The sequence below is a fragment of the Cydia pomonella genome, chromosome 20 (assembly GCF_033807575.1).
Source record: "Cydia pomonella isolate Wapato2018A chromosome 20, ilCydPomo1, whole genome shotgun sequence".
NCBI lineage: Eukaryota > Metazoa > Arthropoda > Insecta > Lepidoptera > Tortricidae > Cydia > Cydia pomonella.
The window spans coordinates 17,011,706-17,017,394 of record NC_084722.1 but is presented as its reverse complement, the minus strand read 5'-3'; the positions used below and the strand labels follow the sequence as shown (position 1 = coordinate 17,017,394).

The following is a 5,689-nucleotide window of genomic DNA, read 5'->3' as shown; positions in this document are numbered from 1 at the left end:
CATTAGATGTTGTGGCAGAAACGGATGGCTGATAGGTTACCTAACGTGTAATACTAACAGTGAAATTGCCAATATCAGCTAGCTATTGTTAAACTAAAGACATCAATCATCATTAAACAAAGTATTTAAAACATTAAACAGGGAAAAGAGATAACTTAAATTCCTTAAGGAGTACAAAAAGTAGATCGAAAATGATATCCGCGACCACCTTGTGAAGATTATAAGAAGAAAAACAATCATACGAAGTCATGTCCCAATTCAGTGCCACTTAAGCTAAGCTGTCTTGATGCCTACATCTACAACTCGAAAAAAAATGGTGGAAAAGGAAATGGTGGGAAAATGCCAATGACAGGGTGGAGAAAACGAGGAGAGGCCTTTACCCAGCAGTGGGACACCAAAGTAGGCTAACAGAAAATATCAGTTTTCGTTATTCTATTTCAGAATTATTCAATTTTCATTCAACACGTCACTGAAACAAAATGTGTTATCTTCAAAATATTGGACAGAGTATATACAAATGCAATGTTTGATTGTTAAAATTGTCAAAAAATGCACAGTTCCTCATGGGAAAGTAAAATTATGAATTGAAATTCAACATTTACAAGTGTTGACTTTAGTCACAACTATTGAGTCACTTGTTTAGTCATATCCGTCAAGTGAACCATCGCACAGACAACTATTTTAAACCTTAATACTAAAGTATAAGGTTCAAAGTCAATTGAGTTGCTGTTACAGTGATACCGGGGATGAACCTACAGTATAACTTATACACTACACATGCGTTTACATTATAGATGGTGGCGAAACAGGACGGACTTATGTGGCAGAAGGAAATGGATGTAGACTGTGTGTTTTGAAACCTGTGTCATTGGTCTATACCAATTATTGCAGTTGAGTGCAGTAAAGTGGAGTATCACTAGATGTGGTGAAAATGGATTTCACTATCTATCTTTGGATAGCATTCTTGGTAAGTTTTTATTTTAATGTAATTAAAATTTACACTCATTAAAGGACTTTATTTGTTTTATGTGAGCATTCATAGTTAACGAGAAATTAAACTTTCGATGTGAGAAAATAATAAGTGGTATTGCAAAATAAAATATTTTGCTGTTTAGACGTAATTTATATTTAAATAAAATAAATATTATAAAAATAATTTTATGTATGTATTTATGGTATTTTCTATTACAACTTATCATTTTAAGATTACCTCGTTTGCATTTGAAATAGTAACAATATGATAATATTTCTACAAAAAATACTGTAATATTTACCGATACTTTATCATTATCTGTTTGGATAATTTAATGTGCCCTTTCTATAGCTTTGAGATAGGAGAGTAAAGTGTATTGTTTGTCAACCGGATATATAATGTTATCATGACAAGTAGTATGTATACCCTGATTGCATTTCGCGAGGAGAATATTAAAAAGCAAGGGACACCCGAGGCGTTAATCAGAATAAAGGGACGATGTTCCACTTTTTAGAGTGGCCCAAGAATAAGTTTCATTTTTTAGGCATATTTTTATTTTCCTTATCGGTCTGCCTGCACCCCGTCCTGCACCGTCTATGGTGTTTCGCGGGTCCCACTCAGTAACCATTTTGGCCCACCTTTCCTGGTGCATGCGGTAGACATGTCCCAGTTCAGTCCCACTTAAGCTAAGCGGTCTTGATGCCTACATCTACAACTCGAAAAAAATGGTGGGAAAGGAAATGGTGGGAAAATGCCAATGACAGGGTCGAGTGGAGAAAACGAGGAGAGGCCTAAGTAGGCTTACAGAAAATATCAGTTTTCGTTATTCTAATTCAGAATTATTCAATTTTCATTCAACACGTCACTGAAACAAAATGTGTTATCTTCAAAATATTGGACAGAGTATACACAAATGCAGGTGATTATTAAAATTGTCAAAAAATGCTCAGTTCAAAATCTTTGTTAATATATTGTTGGGCCATTCTGTAGTAACTGATCATACTTAAGTCACCCTTAGTGGCCTTTTGCCATAAATAACAACTTTTATAATAATGCAAAGGAACCAAAATATTGTTTGTTTCTGTGTTTGCGGATAAAACACTTCCATAAAATCGGTTCGGTTTTAAAAATTTGATAGTTTTCACTATTGATATTAAAAATAATTTTTATGAAGAAGAAACGTCTGCGAGCGCGTCTACAAATTTTTAAATTAAAGGAAAATTTACACATGCAGGACTCGAACCTGCGACCTTTGGAACACCGGTCCAATCGCCACTCTAAGGCGTTTAAGCATTGAGGGAACAAATGGAAAAAATTGCACATTCCAAAAGTCGAAGGTTCGAGTCTTGTCGAAAGGATAAATTTTGAAATTTTTCCAATTTAAAAATTTATTGGTATTTGACAATTTTGTTCATTCTAAACCTGTTAACATTATTTGAAACGGAGTGGACCGCCTGTACTGATCCAGCGCGCGACATGTACACGGTGTAGTCAGTGCTCCTAATCGAAGATCCTCGAAAACAGATTGAAACATTGCGAGCGTTTATTTCGCTTAATTATACATCAGTAACCTATTAAAAATAATTTAAATATTTTCGAGTCAGACGTGTTTCATAATTAGAATTTTAGACATGCTTTATGACATTTTTTTTGCTGTCACCAACAGTCAGAAAGAGGTCGCGTCCCGCGGTGAATTTTGATTTTAAATCAAACCATTCGTGCAAAAATAACACGAAGTCATCATTATTCCTATACCGTACTTATTAATCCATCTAAATTTTCAACACGCATTTCATATTTGGGTCGATTTTTATTTTGGTGGATAGGATAGAGTTCCCTTTTCTTCGAAACTTTTCTTCGTTTTAGTTGGTGCACACCAACTGAAACGAAGTTTAAGTTGGTGTGCACCAAGGCTCGGCACTAAGCCCCCTACTGTTAAACATAGTTATGGACTATTTAACTAGGGATTTACGGGAACCCGCACCATGGATGTTATACGCGGATGACATAGGCTTAACAGTCTTAGAAAGCCAGGGACTTATAATCAGTCGGGAGAAAACTACCATCTAACATAAACAAGGCCAAGTACACTACACCGCCGTGATCGAAGGGATAGATAGATAGAATACTCTTTATTGGCACACCTCAGTAACAATATACAAGAAAAATAAACAATTGATTAAATACTAGAGATGAAGGGAATACCTACTAGAGATGGGAATAATAATGGCCAGGCAGAAGAAGAAGAGTTCCCTTTTGTATGAAATATTCAGCGCGATTTCACCTTATGTCCTAAAAATCTTTGTCTGCGGTACGAAAATGTACGGTATAGGTATTTTCATAACAAACGGAAATTAACATATATTCGGCTTGGAACAAGTTTAGAATTATTCCGCCCAGAATGAGGAGCTCTTAGAACTAGCCAAATGGTATACAAACAGAACATAATAACGATGACACAAGGTATAAACGTTTATATTTGGTATCTACTAACTAGTCATGGTCCTCATGAAATTCTACGATTTCTTGCAACACAAAATGTCGGGACGCATCTTACTTTAGTCAAAGAAAGAAATTGCTGTCCAGTAGGGTTCTCTAAATAATTTCCAAAAATATTTTTCCATCAATTTTTTGCATAGATAAATTCATTGTGCCGTATAGCTACATGGCAACTCAAGACAGTAATTCATATATGTGTGTTTTCATATAATTTAATAATGTTAAATAATGATTTACTCGACTAACATAGATTGCGAGATTGCGTTGTTACTGAAAAAATCTGGACCGACAGAACAGAACTGAAATAAAGATAGGTAAATTACATTTCAAAATTTCAAAAATTACAACACCTTTTTGTATTCGTTTCAGTTCGTATTCCTCTCAATCGTATATTGCTGTTGGTGGTGCAAGAAATTCCATCGAGATGTAGAATCAGAGAACCAATCAAGCAACCAGATGACCAGAAGTAACAGCGACCACGATTTTAGCTATTGGGCCCATGGGTGGCCTATCAGCTATATAGACTACAAACATCACGACCATCATGATCATCATCACGGAAGTGATAGTTATCAGAATTCACACGTGGGCCATGATACAAGTCACGTCCATAGTCATGATTTGGCGTAAGAAGAAATTCCATCGAGATATTGAATCCGAGAACCAACCAAATGACGCGAAGTATAACAACGACCGTGACTTCAGCTATTGGGCCAATGGGTGGCAAGTCAGTTATGTGGCAAATGTAGACTTCAGAGATCACGATCATCAGTGTACAAATAAGTAAAATATCGCATCGATATATTTTATACTCAGTATTCAAAATGTATTTCGTACTCGTACTCGGTTAGTTCCATTTTAGTTATTTTATGATGTAAAATAATATTGATGAACATGTCACATTAAATTTAAAATGTCACGTAATTGTATGATCGTAATAATGAATGCTATAACTGGTATATATCGTTCCTAGTGAGTTTTTTTTTTATACTACGTCGGTGGCAAACATGTATATGGCTCGCCTGATGGTAAGCAGTATCTGTAGCGTATGTACGCCTGCAACTCCAGAGGAGTTACATGCGCGTTGCCGACCCTAACACCCTCCCACCCTCGTTGAGCTCTGGCAACCTTACTCACCGGCAGGAACACAACACTATGAGTAGGGTCTAGTGTTATTTGGCTGCGATTTTCTGTAAGGTGGAGGTACTTCCCCAGTTGGGCTCTGCTCTAGATCTGGAATGACATCCGCTGTGCTGTGCCCTACCACACAGCGAATGACATTCACAATGCCCATACCTCTCTTGTGGACGTAGTTTAAGGACGTATGGGTCCTAGAATTTATTCATTAGTTATCAATATTATTAGAAAACGATAATTATATTAAGTTACTGGAACGAAATATTTGAAATCTTGACGATATTTTAGTATCTATTTGTGGATTATTGCTTATGTTGAATTGAATGAAATAATATGATTGCTAGTATAATTAATTTATAAGGTATTTATGTTTGGTCAGTACTTTTTTAAATATTATTTTAATTTAGTATCATCTAGGTACTTTTACTACAAGTTGTTTTAATATATAAGTACAGATATCAGTTATTTTTTCTATCTGATTCAAAAATTTGCATTAGCTATATAACTATATTTATTTAAGTTAACATAATTTATAATTTATGAACCTCCAGGTCTTTTTGTTGTATTTTCCTTTTGTTGTGGTACATCGTTTGTATTGCATTGTTGATATGTTTATACGACTGTTTGGTTTCTAAATATAAAAAAATATATATAAAAAAATGATGGTTAGGAATGTATAAGTACAAAATTGCTTCTGATGGACAAATCTGTCAATTGTTGGTCTATCAGAAGTCCAGGCCGCGTGGCCATCATGTCAAATGCTTACGCTCCGTAGCGATCGAAACGCAACTGTCACTGTCCCACTAATATAGAAGAGTGATAGAGAGACACAAAGCGTTTCGTTGTCGTAGCGATAACGATTGTCACCTTGGCTAGGCCGGCAGTAGACAGATACCACTAGCCATTAAGATTTCATATATTTGTTTTAATATTAAAATTTAATAAATGTCACAATGACAGTTTGTTAATTAAAACATATTTATTGCCAGGCAACAAAGGCCCATACGTACCTTACAGACTAAAAAATATACAATAAATTATAATCTTAAAAACTATAAACCATTTTGGTAACACAACATT

The 5,689-nt window shown here is 35.1% G+C and overlaps 1 long non-coding RNA gene across 1 annotated transcript; it reads left to right on the top strand.

The window, feature by feature from the left end:
• The first annotated feature begins 773 nt into the window (after positions 1–773).
• LOC133529029 (uncharacterized) lies at positions 774–4,162 on the top strand. Its single transcript, XR_009801089.1, has 2 exons — positions 774–967; positions 3,842–4,162. It is a non-coding gene; the product is annotated as an uncharacterized LOC133529029 (long non-coding RNA).
• The last annotated feature ends 1,527 nt before the right edge of the window (positions 4,163–5,689 follow it).